The following is a 17,758-nucleotide window of genomic DNA, read 5'->3' on the forward strand; positions in this document are numbered from 1 at the left end:
TTCACACGCTCGAGTTTCTCGTCGAAAACCAGCCTGACGAGGAACACGACGAGGAAATTGAGACTCCCGTCGAGGAAAAAGAGAACTTGTTCGCTTTTTTCCTCGTCGAGTTCCTCGACAGTTTCCTAGATGAAAAACATACACACGACCGTTTTCCTCTGCAAAAAAGCTCTGCCACCAAGTTTCTTGATGGATTCTGTCGAGTTTCTCGGTCGTGTGTACGAGGCCTAAGAGGCTTTCAGGTTTCTCGTCAAGAAAACTGCCCAAAATCTCAATGAGAAAAATAGAGAACCTGCTCTCTATTTTCTCGTTGTGAAACCTGAGAGAAACCTGAGAGTGTGTATACTTACCTGTCGCCGTGGAAACTCGCGCATGCTCGAAATTACTTTGCCGTATGCGCGGTAGCTTCCTAGGCATAGGTAGGGTGTAGCAAGATGGCGGCGACGGCATTGAATGTGATAATCGCATGCTCGTCGTAGTCAATGACGTCACCGCGTTCGTTACACTCTCGTCTGTACACTCGGCCAGCAAGAGATTCTTGCTAAGAATCTCGTGAGGAAAAACAACGAGATTCTGGGCCGTGTGTACAGGGCTTAACACTTTTAAACACAGAATTCTAACTTTAAAAGTCAGAATTTTGTTTCATAAATTTATTTTATAATGGACTCAGGGCTCTTCCACATATTACACATGGAATATGCTAATTTTTCAGGTGTGCAGGGCTAAAGTATATATGAAGTGATTTCTGCTTGTACGCTTATTTACTTAAAGCTATCCTGCGGATATTATAAAGAAAATACATCCTTCTATTTTCTTTTCCCCAGCACCTCCTATACCCACTTTACCGTGTTATACAATGTACTAATAGATTTGTTGGAATGTTAGGATAATATTTATCTACCTTAAATATTGATTTTAGCATCTCGTACAGGCTGAGACCTGCATCTAACTAAACGCTGATAAGAGGCTTGCTGTATGGAAGGCACAGAGTCAGCTTGGAGCGTACAAGAAAACCTCATCTTGGTGCACTGTAGACCCATACAGACAAGATAAGCTCTCATCGCTGAATTCTATGATCACTGCTGGCTTTACATTGCAGACAGAAATATTTGCCATTCTTTAGTTTACGTGTCATCATGCTAAAAGAGTCTTTGTTGAAGTTTCTGCTGATAAGCTGTATTTATGCATGTGAAGTCCACTGGAGCTACACACAGTACTGATAGTGGGAAGACTGCAGTCTAATGGACAATAAACAACATTCACCGATGAGTTTTAGGGTTTTTATGAAAACTTGTATATACCGTAGTGTCCTCTCTGTTCAAAAGGAAATACATATTCATCTAATTATACTAGCTGTATTACACCACTCCAATACCGGGCATTTTCACCCCCTTCCTGCCCAGGCCAATTTTCAGCTTTCAGCGCTGTCACGTTTTGAATGACAATTGCGCGGTCATGCGACGTGGTTTCCAAACAAAATTTACGTCCTTTTTTTTCCACAAATAGAGCTTTCTTTTGGTGGTATTTGATCATCTCTGCGGTCTTTATTTTTTTGCGCTATAAGCAAACAAAGATTGACAATTTGGAAAAAAAATAAAAAATACTTTTTGCTATAATAAATATCCCATTTTTAATTTTTTTATTCTTCTACATATTTTCGGTAAAAAAAAAAAAAACGCAATAAGTGTATATTGATTGGTTTGTGCAAAAGTTATAGCGCCTACAAAATAGGGGATAGATTTATGACATTTATTTTTATTATTTTTAGGGCTGTTACTGATTAATATTTTCGTGTTCGATTAATCGATTTTTTTTTTAATCGATTAATCGACTAATTTTGATTAATTATAACGCACATACAGATTCAACTACTTTTAGCTGATCTCCTTGCATTGCAACTCTGCATTAGTCAGTGGTAAATGTGGTGTACACTATATACAATCACCCGATACTCATTAGTTTCCACAATCCATGACTTAACTTCACAGTTTACACAAATGCGTTTTAAACTCAAACTGTAGCACTGACGTAAGTAATTTTTTCTTATTAAACTTTAAGAAAAACGTAGAAAGTTAGTTTAACTGCTTGCCGACTGCCCACCGTCATATTACGGCGGCAAGTCGGCTCTCCTGCGCGAGAGCCCGTAGCTCTACGTCGGCTCTCGCGCAGGCTCCCGTGCGCGTGCCCGGTGGGCGCGATCGCCGCCGGGCACCCACGATTGCTCGTTACAGATCGGTGACCAGGAGCTGTGTGTGTGTAAACACACAGCTCTCGGTCCTGTCAGGGGGGGAAATGCTGATCTTCTGTTCATACAGAAGTGAGGCCACCCCCCCTACAGTGAGGCCACCCCCCCTACAGTTAGAACACACCCAGGGACATACTTAACCCCTTCCCCGCCCCTAGAGTTAACCCCTTCACTGCCAGTGGCATTTTTATAGTAATCCAATGCATTTTCATAGCACTGATCGCTATAAAAATGCCAATGGTCCCAAAAATGTGTCAAAAGTGTCCGATGTGTCCGCCATAATGTCGCAGTACCGAAAAAAAAACCGCTGATCGCCGCCATTAATAGTAAAAAAAAATATTAATAAAAATGCCATAAAAATACCCCCTATTTTGTAAACGCTATAACATTTGCGCAAACCAATCAATAAACGCTTATTGCGATATTTTTTTACGAAAAATATGTAGAAGAATACGTATCGGCCTAAACGGAGGGAAAAAAATGTTTTTTATATATTTTTGGGGGATATTTATTATAGCAAAAAGTAAAAATTATTAATTTTTTTCAAAATTGTCGCTCTAATTTGTTTATAGCGCAAAAACTAAAAACCGCAGAGGTGATCAAATACCACCAAAATAAAACTCTATTTGTGGAAAAAAAAGGACGGCAATTTTGTTTGGGAGCCACGTCGCACGACCGCAAAATTGTCAGTTAAAGCGACAATATACCCTGAAGAACTGAACAGTCTTTCGCACGGAACAGATGTTGCCGATACACAAAGAATGGTCTGCACAAAACTGCTTAGGACAGGAAAACGATGGTTATTTTTGCCCCCTTCCCCTGATGGAGCCTGATGCATCCTCCTGCTCCACAGATGCAAAGGTGCCTCAATCCAATGGGTGCAGTTTGCTCGCATCCAGCAGGGTAAGTCTCATTGTCCAGGCTGTCCGGTGACGTCAAGAATTTTGATCGATCAAAAGAATTTTGATTTGATCGAGGAATTAATCTTTAATTTCCCCAGCCCTAATTATTATTTTTTTTACAAGTAATGGCGGTTATCTGAATTTTTTTGTCAGGACTGTGATATTGCGGCGGACACATCGGACACTTTTGACACTATTTTGGGACCGTTCACATTTATACAGCGAAAAGTGCTATAAATATGCACTGATTACTGTATAAATGTGACTGGCAGGAAATGGGTTAACACTAAGGGGCAATCAAAGGGGTTAAATGTGTTCCCTAGGGAGTCATTATAACTGTAGGGTGGGGGGGAACTGACTGTGGGAGGTGACCGATCTGTGTCCCTATGTACAAGGGACACACCATCGGTCTCCTCTCCCTGACAGGACGTGGATCTCTGTGTTTACACACAGAGATCCACGTCCCTGGCTCTGTGACAAGCAATCGTGGGTGCCTGGCGGACATCGCGGCCGCCGCGCACGCGCCACGGGTCCCCAGTGATGTGGCAAGTGCGCGCGTGTCACCGGCGGCGCCCGCGCTCCACACTGTGGGAATCACAGGACGTCATATGACGGCCGCCCAGAGGGATGAAGGGTTCCTGCGGCCGTCATATGACAATACGCCGGACGGGAAATAGTTAATAATGAATACAAGACTGGATTTGTTTTTTTAACTCCTTTCTTCTTCTAATCTGTCTATTAACGTTCATTAAAGTGGTTGTAAACCCACTTTTTTTACTTTTACCTACAGGTAAGCCACGGTTTAGGAGATATTCCCCTCGCAGTGCCAGCGGCGCATGCGCACGGGGGATCTACGGCGAAAGGCCTGGCAGCCGCTGGACCTTGCCGAATTTAAATCTCCCGCGCACACGCGCGGGAGTGACGTCATCGCCGATCCAGCCAATCACAGCGCTGGAGCGGCAATACCCGGAAGACACGCCAAGGCAAGATGAAATCTCGCTCGGCGTGAACCAGGTAAGTTCTACACACCTCGTTCCGAGGTAAGTATTTCATAATGAGCTAATATGCGGTGCATATTAGCTCATTATGACTTTTGCCTTGCAGGAGAAAAAAAAATAAAACATTTTGATGCGGGTTTACAACCGCTTTAATATAATTAATATAATGCCCATGATGGGAATATGTTAATATACACCCCCCGTTGAGAGCCCTCAGCTAACACTTTGTACAGATGCTGAGGCCCCGTACACACGACCAGTTTCCTCGGCAGAATTCAGCTTCCGACCGAGTTTCTGGCTGAATTCTGCCGAGGAAACTGGTCGTGTGTACACTTTCAGCCGAGGAAGCCGACGAGGAGCTCGACGAGGAAATAGAGAACATGTTCTCTATTTCCTCGTTGTTCTATGGGAGAACTCGGCCCGCCGAGCTCCTCGGCGGCTTCAGTGCTGAACTGGCCGAGGAACTCGATGTGTTTGGCACGTCGAGTTCCTCGGCCGTGTGTACGAGGCTTGACTCTCAATTCTGTCCATCACAGCTTGGGTTCCTAACCAACAGACAAACATGATGGTTCCTGATTATGTGATTGCTGCGCCAGCTACGATCACATGCAGGTTGGAGGCTTTATAGACAAAATAAGTCTTTAGCCTGCAGATGAATGTTTCTGCTTTCAGAATGCAGTGCCAGCTATTTATTAATGTATTGTCAGGTACAATTACATAAATAAAGTGGTTATAAATCCTTCCATATGCCCAGTGAAGTGACTTCAGGTGATACACGGAGATTAAAAAAAAAAAAAAATCCTCCTACATTAGTTGTACCTGTTTATCTGCCTTCTTCTCTTTTCTACAGCCATTCAAAGTGCAGCATTGATAAAGCTTGTCTAAGCTGTCAGAAAAAAGTGTGGAGAGCTGAAATTACACTTAGTGAGGAGAGCTCTGAGAGATTTGAGAGAAGGGAAATACCCCTTCACACAGCACACATGAACAGAGCTGTTCATGATTGACAGCCTTGTCAATCACAGGCTGTGTGCTGGTGATCCCTCCCCTGTCACCTTTTTTCTCTTGGTGTCAGGAAAACTTGTCAGAAGTTACTCATGCTGATAGCAAAGGAAGGAGGCAGAAAAACAGAAATGGCACTCAGTAGGCACTCTGGATTGAGACACGTACAACCTATAGAGGGATATGCTTTGTTCATATTTCATGTCTGAGGTTTATAACCACTTTAAAATAGTAATAGGTTAATTTAACCACTTCAGCTTCGGAAGATTGACCCCCTTCATGACCAGCCCATTTTTTCCACGACATTGCGTTACTTTAACTGCCAATTACGCTGTGCCCAAAAAAAAAAATGATGTCCTTTTTTCTTTCCACAAATAGAGCCTGCTTTTGGTGTTTTTTTCATCACTTCCACCAACAATTTTGAAAAAAAAAAAAAATTTTTTACTTTCTGCTTTAACCACTTAAGCCCCGGACCAATATGCAGGTAAAGGAACAGGCCCCTTTTTGCGATTCGGCACTGCGTCGCTTTAACTGACAATTGTGCGGTCCTGCGATGTGGCTCCCAAACAAAATTGGCGTTCTTTTTTCCCCACAAATAGAGCTTTCTTTTGGTGGTATTTGATCACCTCTGCGGTTTTTATTTTTTGCGCTATAAACAAAAATAGAGCGACAATTTTGAAAAAAATTAAATCTTTTTTAATTTTTGCTATAATAAATATCCCCCACAAATATATAAAAAAACTTTTTTTTTTTCCTCAGTTTAGGCCGATACGTATTCTTCTAACTATTTTTGGTAAAAAAATATCGCAATAAGCGTTTATTGATTGGTTTGCGCAAAATTTATAGCGTTTACAAAATAGGGGATAGTTTTATTGCATTTTTATTAATAATTTTTTTTTTTACTACTAATGGCGGCGATCCGCGCCTTTTTCTTTCGTGACTGCGTGCCATTCTGCTGACGTATATCGGTGTTAGGCGGTCCCTAAGTGGTTAAAACATATGCAAAAAAATAAATAAATAAAATTACTTCATTAATTTAGACAAATATTGATTCTGCTAAATATTTTTGGTAAAAAAAAATCCCTATAAAGCCCCGTACACACGATCGGACCTTTGTCCGACCAAAATCACTTTGGAATTCCGACCTAATTCCATCAGAGTAAGAGAACATGTTCTATATCTAAACTCCGATGGAATTCATCAGAATTTCCGATGGAATTACTGCGATGGGGCATACACACGGTCGGAATTTCTGCTGGAAAAAAACTATCTGACTTTTTCCATCGGAAATCCCGATCGTGTGTACGGGGCTTGAGAGTATGTTGATTGGTATGCGCAAAAGTTAAAGCGTCTACAAACTGGGATAATTTTATTTATTTTTATATATTTATGTATTTACAAGTAATGGTGGCAGTCAGCTACTTATAGCGAGACTATGATATTGCGGCGGACATTCAGACTCTAACTGACACTTTTGGATTTTTTTGGGGACCAGTGGCACTAATACAGTGATCAGTGCTAAAAAATATGCACTTTCACTGTACTAATGACACTGGCTGGAAAGGGGTTAATATCAGGGGCGATCAAAGGGTTAACTGCGTGCCTAGTAAGGACTAGATTCAGGTACGAGATACGACGGTGTATCTCCAGATACGCCGCCGTAACTCTGAGTTGCGGGGTCGTATCTATGCGCCTGATTCTTAGAATCAGTTACGCATAGATTTGACTAAGATCCGACCGGCGTAAGTCTCTTACGCCGTCGTATCTTAGTTGCAATTTTACGATGGCCGCTAGGTGGCGCTTCCGTCGATTTACGCAAGGAATATGCTAATTAGGTAGATACGCCGATTCACAAGCGCACGTACGCCCGGCGCATTTTTTTTACGTCGTTTACGTTAGGCTTTTTCCGGCGTAAGGTTACTCCTGCTATATGAGGCGTACACAATGTTAAGTATGGACCTCGTTCCCGCGTCAAATTTTTACATTTTTACGCTGCTTGCGTAAGTCGTTCGCGAATAGGGCTGTACGTAAGATACGTTCACGTCTAAAGCATTGACGATTTGCGGTGGAATTTCGAGCATGCGCACTGGGATTGTTTTCGAACGGCAAATACGTGGGGTCACACTAAATTTGGATAAAACACGCCCACATCATCCAAATTTGAATTAGGCGGGCTTACGCCGGGGCACATACGTTACGCCGCCGTAACTTAGGGCGCAAGTTCTTTCTGAATACGGAACTTGCGCCCTAATTTACGGCGGCGTAACATTACGCCCGCACAACATTACGCAGGGCTATCTGAATCTAGCCCTAAGTGTTTTACTACAGCGTGGGAGGTGCTTTTAACTGGGGTAAGACATGGATCCTAGTCCCTGCTTTGCGGAGACACAGGATCCATGCCTTTCATCCTGTCAAAATGTCATTCTGCCTTGTTTACGGCAAACTGTCATTCTGTGTCTCTGCAGGATGATCGGTGGGTGTGACGGGCATAGGGGTTGATTTACTAAAGGCAAATACTCTGCAAGGGCAGTTTCTCCAGAGCTTAGTAAATGATGGGGAGCTCTGCTGACTTCCATCATCCAATCATGTGCAAGGAAAATTGCAAAAACAGCATTTTTGCTGACACGTGATTGGATGATGGAAGTCAGCAGAGCTCTCCATTATTTACTAAGCTCTGGAGCAATTGCCCTTGCAGAGTGCAAGTGCACAGTCTATTTGCCTTTAGTAAATCAACCCCATAGTGTGTAATCACAGCGAGCCACCAGCGACGTACATTCGCTCCCGCTACCCGGAGGAGCCACGTCATGTAAATATCGTGATCAAGCGCACAGCTGCCTCCCTGTAGCAGTAAAACTGCTATAGGGTGGTCAGCAATTGGTTAAAAAAATGTAAAAAAAATCTACATTTTTTGTTAAAATTGTTTAGCCTCTGATGAAACAAAACAGAGCACTGTGTGCCCAATAAAAGCATGATATGTCGTTAAAATATATTAAAAATTCTTTAGGTATGCAAATTAGTCAGAAAGTTATTGTCACGTTAACTGACGCATGCTGACACTGCCAAACTTGCAGGCCTGGACATCTAGGCATCAGTCACCTCTGGCCACAAAAGGATTAATAGTTACCTGGTGTTCTGCGTTATATGAGAAGTACAATAAAAACCTGCTCCACTGCTTAGGGGCCTATTCTCTCTATTCTGTTAAGCACATCCATTTTTCATCCAGTTGCTATGCGTTTTGCATGTTGTACTATTAACAACAGCGATACAGATTGCTGTCCTTTGCTTCTGTGCCGATGGGTTTCACCAAGAACACAACCAACAGGTGGAATGGGAAAGGGATCATTAATGTTTAAAGCAGAACTCCAGGCAAGCGACTATATAGACTAGGGGTCTCCAAACTTTCTAATCAAAGGGCCAGATTACTGTCCTTCAAACTTTGGAAGAGAGGTTGGACTGTGGCCAGTGGGAGTAGAAAATGTCCAGGTATCAGTGGGAGTTAACAGCGTCCCCTCTTTGGTATTAGGGGAAGGAATATTGCCCCATCATTTGGTGTTAGTGGGAGGATGATGAGGCGGCACTGGTGGGCACTGATGAGGAAGCACTGATAGGTGACATTGATGGGCACTGAGAGGTGTCACTGATGGGCACTAATAGGTGGCACTGCTGGGCAATGATTGGCAGCACTGATTGGTAGCACTGATGAGCACTGATTGGCAGCACTGGTGGGCACTGTTGGGACTGCACTGATAATCAGGACACTGATAATCAGTGCCCTGCTTATCAGTGTAGATGTCCCTATAACACAAGCCGGTTATCGGCTCTCTTCTCCTCTCCTCATGCTGTCAGCGTGAGGAAAGGAAAGCCAATAACTGACTAGTGTTTACTTCCGTGATCAGCTGTCATTTGACACAGCTAATCACGTGGTAAAGGGCCGCTGTGATTGGTCCTGTGCCCTAATCTGTGATAAGCTGAGCCCGAAGGACTCAGTGATCACGCGCCAGCAGCGCTAACACGCTTCTATCCCGCCTGAAAAACTCCTTCACTGCAGACTCAATGTGAAAGCCAGAGGGCTTTCACACTGAGGCGATGCGCTGGCGGGAGACAAAAAAATCTCCTGTCAGCAGCATCTTTGGAGCGGTGAGAGGAGCGGCATGTATACCGCTCCTTCCCATTGAAAACAATGGGAAACTGCGGCAATACCGCCCACAATGTCCCTCTATAGAGGGGCATTGCGGGCGGTATTAACCCTTTATCGGCCGCTAGCGGGAGTTAATACCGCACTGTTAGCGGCTGATTCCCGCGGCAATCCCGGCGGTATAGCGCCGCTATTTTTAGCTGCGTTATACCGCCACCGCAGCTCCTGCCCCAGTCTGAAAGGGGCCTTAAGTTAAACAGGAAGTCTGGCACTAGAATTATTGCTCTCACTCTGAAAGTTGTAATGCCGCGTACACACGATCATTTTTCGGCATGAATTAAAACGACATTTTTAAAAACGTCATTTAAAATGATCGTGTGTGGGCTACTCATCATTTTTCGGCTTCTGAAAAACGACAAAAAAAAAAAATTCGAACATGCTGCATTTTTTAACGTTGTTTTAAAAAATGTCGTTTTTCGGGTTGTAAAAAATGATCGTGTGTGGGCTAAAACGACGTTTTAAACCTGCGCATGTTTAGAAGCAAGTTATGAGACGGGAGCGCTCGTTCTGGTAAAACTACCGTTCATAATGGAGTAAGCACATTCATCACGCTGTAACAGACAAAAAAACGCGAATCGTCTTTTACTAACATGGAACCAGCTAAAAGCAGCCCAAAGGCAATTAGAACTTCCCCTTTAGAGTGGTGTCGTACCGTTGTACATCACCGCGCTTTGTTCATCATTTTTTAAAAACAATGGTGTGTGGGCAACGTCGTTTTTAATGATGAAGTTGGAAAAACTTAGTTTTTTGGACATGCTGAAAAACAACGTTTTTTTTTTTCAAGCCGAAAAATGATCGTGTGTACGCGGCATTAGGGTACCTCCTATTCGGTGCAATCACCTTTTACATATGCGTTTGGAACCCACGTATGTGTTTGCATTTGCATGTGAGCATGGGGAGGGTGCTTTATTTTTTGATACACATTTATTTACACTGTCTCTGCAATTTTTTATTTTATTTTTTGGATCCACTTTATTCCTATTACAAGAACTGAACAACTACCCTTATATAAGCATAGGCAGTGACAGGCAGTGACAGGTACTTGCTACTGAGAGATTGTGGTCTATTAAGGTCTGCCATGGAAAGCATCTGACCAATCCAGAATCGGTTTGATCAGACGCTTTACAAAAGCGGCTTGTTAACAACAAACAGAAACCATGGCGTCTGGTTTCATTCGTCACAGAGGAGGGAGGGTATGTATGTACCTTCTACTCCTCTATGTTCAGCCGACCACATAGAAAGCGGTGGTCTCAGGCTCCCTGATTGCACAGGAGACCCCAGGACCAGCAGCGGGCAGCATGTTACTACTGGCAGCTATGCAGTGATGTGGCATTTCATACGGGCATAGGTCTACTGTCTATCAAACACGTCTGTTAATTTATGAGTTAGAGTTTCACTGTGCCAAGATAAGATTTGATTTATATGGAATGTGACGTTTAGGGAGGGCAGGTGTGAGTGCTGCATTATGTAGCGCCCCCTTTTACTTTCAGAAAGGGCACTACGCTAAAGTTAGTGAGAGAATGAGAGCGATAAGTTGCTCTCATTCTTAATTTTGTTAAATTTGGCTGTCGCCAAATCCTGGATTGTCCTGTGGGTCAGTGTGTGCGTCCAGAGATACGGTCTCATCTCTGGAAGGCAGATGGCGCCAGAGGGATCCAGGCGGAGCCGCTTCTTCCCAGCAGCCAATGAGAGGAGTTGGGCCTCGCTGTGCATGCTGGGAGGGGGTATTTCTGTGGCGGAGGCCGTTGTTCTGGGTTCTTCGCGGGTTCCTGGTTCCAGGTGCGGCACCCACCTTTAGGGGGTGCGCACATCGGGCCCCACCACTATGGCCTACCTGGCCTGGGGTCGCGCGCTACGCGGAGTTCCTGACTCTGGGCCCTCCTGGCCTGGAGCAACTGATGCCACAAAGGGGCCCCAGTGACTTACTGGGTCCCCCATCTACTGAGGAGATCCCAGGCTGTATGCCGTTCGGTGGGGGATCGGCTTGAGGAAAACCCGGAGGCAGGTTATCCAAAAGGGCTTGAACGAACCATCGGGGATCTGGTGACCGGACACTGACAGGTACACTTGCACTGTCAACCGGTGACCCTAACGTAATTTACTGGGAGGATTCGCTCTGCTGTTCAAAGTTAATCTTGCACTAGGCCTGTGGCAGAGGCCCCAATACTCAATCAGAGCCAACTCTGGAGCAGAGACTTGTTCCTCCCAGCAACCTTAAGTGGCACTCCGGCTGCCAGGCCTGTGGCAGGGGTCTGTCCGGAGGCACTTCACCCACTCTGGCTGGAGTGGCGACGTATTGATGCAGCTACAGAATACCAGGACTGCTTTTCTCTATCCAAAGCCTGATACCGCAAAGTTCCTTTATTTCGTCAACCTTTTCTGTCTACCTCAAGTTGATGTTGGTCGTGTTGGACCAAGAAATAAAGCATTCAGAAAACTTCATCTACCGATTGGACATTTAATTACTGCTCTACTCACTACCTTCACCCCTAGACATTACATAGAGCAGGGATATGCAATTAGCGGACCTCCAGCTGTTGCAGAACTACAATTCCCATGAGGCATAGCAAGACTCTGACAGTCACAAGCATGACACCAGAGTCAGAAGCATGATGGGACTTGTAGTTTTGCAACAGCTGGAGGTCCGCTAATTGCATATCCCTGACATAGAAGTAACTTAATACGCCGATCCCAAATCAATCAGCGGCTCCTGAGGGAGTAGCGCTACAATTATAAATACCACGGACATGTAAAAGTGATCTGGTCATTATAGGAGGTGAGTTTATGTTAGTACAAGTATATTAAACTAAAATATCAAAGATTGTTTCAAGTTTGTATGACTATGGGTTAAAGTATAAATGTCATTAATGAATAATTGTTATGGGCGAATGTTTAGCTGAGTATTGATTAAATTATTCTTTGATTAAATTGTTACATAAATTGGTTTGCCTAATTTTCTATGAATTTTGAGGTATGCATATCCAAGATAGCAAGCAATTGTGCTGTACGTTTGAAAATGACTTGTTAAGATATTGCTAGACTTGTCAGGCTTCACAAGTTTGTTGCACAATTGCAGCCAATTACATGACTCCGGATCAACTTTCTTTGCAAACATTCTGCAAGTTCTGTTTCAGTTATGTTGTGCAATAGTCATCCCACCACAAGGGTCACTGTGGCTAAACTTTCATGCTGTAGACGTGCAGAGCTCTTGCTGTAGACTCACCACTGCAACTTTGCTCTTGCTAGAGACTTGCCACGCAAATTTGCTACAAATTGGAAAAGTGTCAACTAGAACGTGTGCTTCAAGTGCTCTGCAAGTGAACAACTTGCCATTGAAAATATGCAGCAAGTTAACCACTTCAATAGCATGCACTTTCGCCCCTTCCTGCCCAGGACAATTTTCAGCATTCAGCGCTGTAGCACTTTGAATGACAATTGCGCGGTCATACAACACTGTGCCCAATAACTTTCTTCCCACAAAAAGAGCTTTCTTTTGGTGGTATTTGATCACATCTGGGGTTTTTATTTTTTGCTAAACAAACTAAAAAAGACCAACATTTTTGAAAAAAATGTTTCTGTCATAAAATGTTGTTTTCCCCTTCACTAATGGGCACTAATGAGGCGGCACTGATGGGCACTGATAAGGTGGCACTCATGAGCACTGATATGTAGAATTGATGGGCACTGATATGCAGCACTGATAGGCGGCACTGATGGGCACTGGTAGGCGGCACTGATTGGCACTGATAGGTGGTACTGATTGGCACTGACAGGTGGCACTGATGGGCAGCACTGATGAGGTACTGATGTTTTACTGACAGGTGTTACTGCTGGACACTGATTGGCACTGTAATGTCCACTAATTGGCACTGTGGTGGGCTCTGATTGGCACTGTGGGGGGCCCTGATTGGCACTGTGGGGGGCCCTAGCAGTCTTATTATTATTATGGGGACACTGCTAGGCACTGATTGGCGGGTGATTGGCACATCTGAAGGGGCTGTGCTGATAATCAATGTGCTGATTATCAGCACAGACCCCCCCCTCTGAAAGGGTGAGCCGCCAATCGGCTCTCCCTGTCAGCGCGAACCAATGAATTTCGTTTACCAGCACTTCCTGGTTCACGCGATGATCAGCTGTGATTGGTCACAGCTGTTCACATGGTAAGAAGCCTCTGACAGAGGCTTCTTATCACGATCAGAGATGCAGCGTCAGACTGACATGCCGCACTCGCGATTGGTGAGCTACACACCTCCACGGGCGCGATGGCTTGTTATCCTGCTGGACACCAAATGATGCCAAGTCAGGATAACACAACCACTTACCGCCATCGCGCCTCCCGCCCCAGTGTGAAAGGGGCCTTAGACTTACAATTCAACACTGCCACAAATTTGTGGCAAGTTATCCTTGCTATCTGGGATGTGATGATGAAAGTCAACATCACATTATATGTGATATAATTGGTTCCTTGTGAGTTGTATTTAAAGCTGAAGTTTAGCAAATAAAATGAGTTATTTCACAGCTTTAAAGCGGAGTTCCGGACACAATTTCACTTTTTAAATATAAATACCCCTGTAATACACAAGCTTAAAGTATTCTAGTAAAGTTAGTCTGTAAACTAAGGTCCGTTTTGTTAGGTTGTTACAGCATTTAGACACTTTATAAAATAGAAATTGACTGGGGCCATCTTAAGTGTGGGCATCATGAAGCCAGACTGTATGACTTCCTGGATTTCAGCCTTGCAGATCTCGCACATGCTCAGTGCTGCACAAGCAGTGTAATAGGTTTCAGATCAGGTTTCAGCACCTGTACTGTCCAAGTCACATGATTCTTCGAGACTGGGGAGTGCACAGACTCCTGGAAAGTTACACCCACTACATTCCCAGGCGTCTGTGCGGTGTAGGTTAGGAAGCTTAAGCACCTAGGTGCAGGAAGAGGGAAGATTAACCATTCTGCCTAGCAACAACACTTTGAAGGCATCTAACAAAAAATATTTTTTTTCTTAAAGGACTAATGAATTTTTTTAAAACTACTGATGTAATGTTATATTTATGGGTGGAACTCCACTTTAATGCTGGTGAACTTCCAGCGCTGTGCTTTAGGTCTCCAGGCTTGACTGCACTAAAGAAAATCTGTCAGGAAGATGTTGCCTACTACGCTCTCCTCCATTGAGAAAAGTTCTTTCACTGATTATATACCGGCCAATGAATTATGGCTGTAAAGCGCTGACTGGCTGAGCGAATGACCGAAGAGAGCCCTGTGTTGGTAAACAGCACAGGGCTCTCTACAGACAATAGCGATTAAAGCCTTGCTGCAGTTTAACCTAAGAGCCGGTTCACACTGGGGCGACTTGTCAAGCGACTCAGCCGCCTGACAAGTCGCATCCCGTTCTATTCAATAGAACGGTTCTAATAGGAGCGACGCAAGTCGCTCCGACTTAGAAAAAGGTTCTTGTACGACTTTGGGGGCGACTCGGGGGCGACTTGCATTGACTTCTATACAGAAGTCATTTTGCAAGTCGCCTCTGAAGTTGTCTTCAGGTCGCCTTGCCGAGTCGCCCCCAAAGTCGTGCCGCCCCAGTGTGAACCAGCTCTTAAATAAGGCTGCATTCACACCTCCGCGACAAGATACGCCGCGTATGCAGCGTATTTTTTTTTTTAACAAAGCCTTCCCATTGCTTTGTATGGCCGAACGCCAATGCCGCCAGAAAAAAAGGGTCCGGGACTTTTTTTCAGGTGGCAGGCTTACGGCGTCTATGAGATGTGAACCATCTCATAGACAGCAATGGGAATTCTCCCCTCCAGCGGCACGAGCGTCCGGCGTCGGGCGGTTTGTCGCGGAGGTGTGAATGGGGCCTAAGGGCCCAACAACATAGAATTAAAATATGTACCCTTAAAACAAAACAAATAAAAAACAACCCAAATACTGCAACATTTTCAAAGGGAAGCCTTGCTGTAAAAAAAAAAAAAGCTTAGGACAGAACATGCTAAAAGTGAGTATAAAAATGTAATAATAATAAAAAAATCACGAAAAAAAAGCAACAAAGAGGTTAATTGTTTAAAGAGTTGCCAATCGGAATTGAAGCACATTTTTCCTCTTTTACTTACCTTGAATCTCCCCCTATGCAGTTTGACAGCTTTCCCTGCTGCAGCTTCCAATATACGTAGGCTGGCCATACATTATACAATAGTCTTGTGCAATTTTCCAAAACCATATAATATGAGGTGAAACCTAAACACTTTCAATTTGTATGCAATCAGGCAGGCCGTCTCACTACATAGTTCAAGGCAAATCTAAAGGAAATTGAATAAGAAAATTATATAATGTATGGCCAGCTTTACACTACGGCTATTACGCAACATTATTACATAGCGGAGACAAGGAGGTAATCAAAAAAGATAATAATGATTCTCTACCCGTGGGAGGTTCTATATAAAGTTTCAGAAAGGAATAGCTACCAGATAAAATAGGGTTGTATATACACGTTAGTCATGAGACCACTCGTAAAACTTTCATTGCCAGGCAGACAGACGAGCAAAATGTTACACTTGTAGGCAGTCATTGAATCATTAAACTGAGCTGAACCAGAACCAGTTTCAACAGCTGATCTGTGCTAAACAAAGACACCCGGGAGAGAAGGACATTTAAAACAGACACCAGCTGATAGACACCTTCTTCCACGTAGAAGCCAAATATGGGCACAATATATGGTACTGGTGAGAGGTAAACCAGTAAATCTTCCATGTACATTGTATGTGATCTACAGCAGTCCTTTACCACACAATGGACACATAAATATTAACATGACATTAACCCTCTAAATGGCAGATTCATGAAATGACCACCCAGCAGTGGCAGCAAATATTAATTCCAGTTTAAAATTGAAAAAATATCCAACCATTAGGAACTGAGCTGGCAATAAGAACGTGAATGTCACATTTAATGGTTGGCTATTTTGGTGATGTGTTCCCTTTGTCTAAAAGGAAACTTGTCGGAAGCGAAATATGAGGACTTCTATAAGTGCTGGCCTCCTTTTGAAAATGCTAGCCTTCTGGTTGTCTTGCTGACCCTTTGGTTTCAGTGGCAGTCACCTGCCCACAACAAGTAGGCAGATCAAACTCACTCACCGTCCTTCATCTCATCTTACTTTACCTCATTTCATATCGCCCTGCCATGCTTCATCTTGCCTCACTTTACCTTACCTCACTGCCCTTTATCTTATCTCACCGTCTTTCACCTAATATCACTCTACCTCACTTTATATCCCCTCAATAGGCTTCATCTCCACTCACTGTCCTTTATTTCATCTCACTTCACCTCACTTCATCTCATATCACTGTGCTTCATCCCATCTAACGTCACCTCATTTTATCCTACCTCACCGTGCGTCACCTCACCTCATTTTATCCTACCTCACCGTGCTTCACCTCACCTCATTTTATCCTGTCTCTTCTCCATTTATTTTCTCTCACTCTTAGCTGGATTCACCTAGGGCAGCGTATGTTTCAGCCGGTGTAGCGTTTCGTATTTACGATACGCCGCCGTAAGTTAGAGAGGCAAGTGCTGTATTCACAAAGCACTTGCGTCATAAGTTACGGCGGTGTAGCGTAAATGTGCCGGCCTAAGCGCGCCTAATTCAAATGAGGAACAGGGGGGCGTGTTTTATGTTAATGAATCGTGACCCGACATGATTGACGTTTTTAACGAACGGCGCATGCGCCGTCCGTGGACATATCCCAGTGTGCATTGCTCCAAAGTACGCCGCAAGGACTTATTGGTTTCGACGTGAATGTAAATTATGTCCAGCCTCATTCACGGACGACTTACGCAAACAACGTAAAATTTTCAAAATTCGACCCGGGAACGAGGTCAATACTTAACATTGGCTAGGCCAGCTTTTTGTTGGACTAACTTTACGCCTGAAAACGCCTTATGTAAACGGCGTATCTTTACTGCGACGGGCAAGCGTACGTTCGTGAATAGGCGTATCTCGCTAATTTACGCATTCTAGGCATAAATCAGCGTTCACGCCCCTAGCGGCCGGCTTAACTAGAAAGCAAAGATACGACGGCGCAGGCCGTCGTATCTTAGCTACATTTAAGTGTATCTCAATTTGAAAATACACTTAAATGTACGACGGCTTAGATTCAGAGTTACGACGGCGTATCTACTGATACGCCGGCTTAACTCTTTCTGAATCTAGCTATAAGATTCATTTTAGCTCACTATTGCCTTGTTTCCACTGAACGGAACGGTTCAGTAAATTTGGAGCCAGGACCGGTCTATTCTCGTGAGCGTTTCCACTGCAAATCGGACCAATAGGGACCATTCAGGGTTTAGAAAAAATGCCTAGAGCGTCCACCAATCAGTGGAATGTATTGTATCTCCGCCCTAATGGAACCGTTCCATTTTCTATGGCCCC

The 17,758-nt window shown here is 44.0% G+C and overlaps 1 protein-coding gene across 1 annotated transcript in view; it reads right to left on the bottom strand.

Annotated features, from left to right (window-relative positions):
- The window catches only part of SEPTIN9 (septin 9), a 421,638-nt gene that overhangs the window by 352,425 nt on the left and 51,455 nt on the right, over nucleotides 1-17,758 (bottom strand). The gene's annotated exons all lie outside the window — the stretch shown is intronic.

The sequence above is a fragment of the Rana temporaria genome, chromosome 12 (genome assembly GCF_905171775.1).
Source record: "Rana temporaria chromosome 12, aRanTem1.1, whole genome shotgun sequence".
In the NCBI taxonomy this organism is placed as follows: domain Eukaryota; kingdom Metazoa; phylum Chordata; class Amphibia; order Anura; family Ranidae; genus Rana; species Rana temporaria.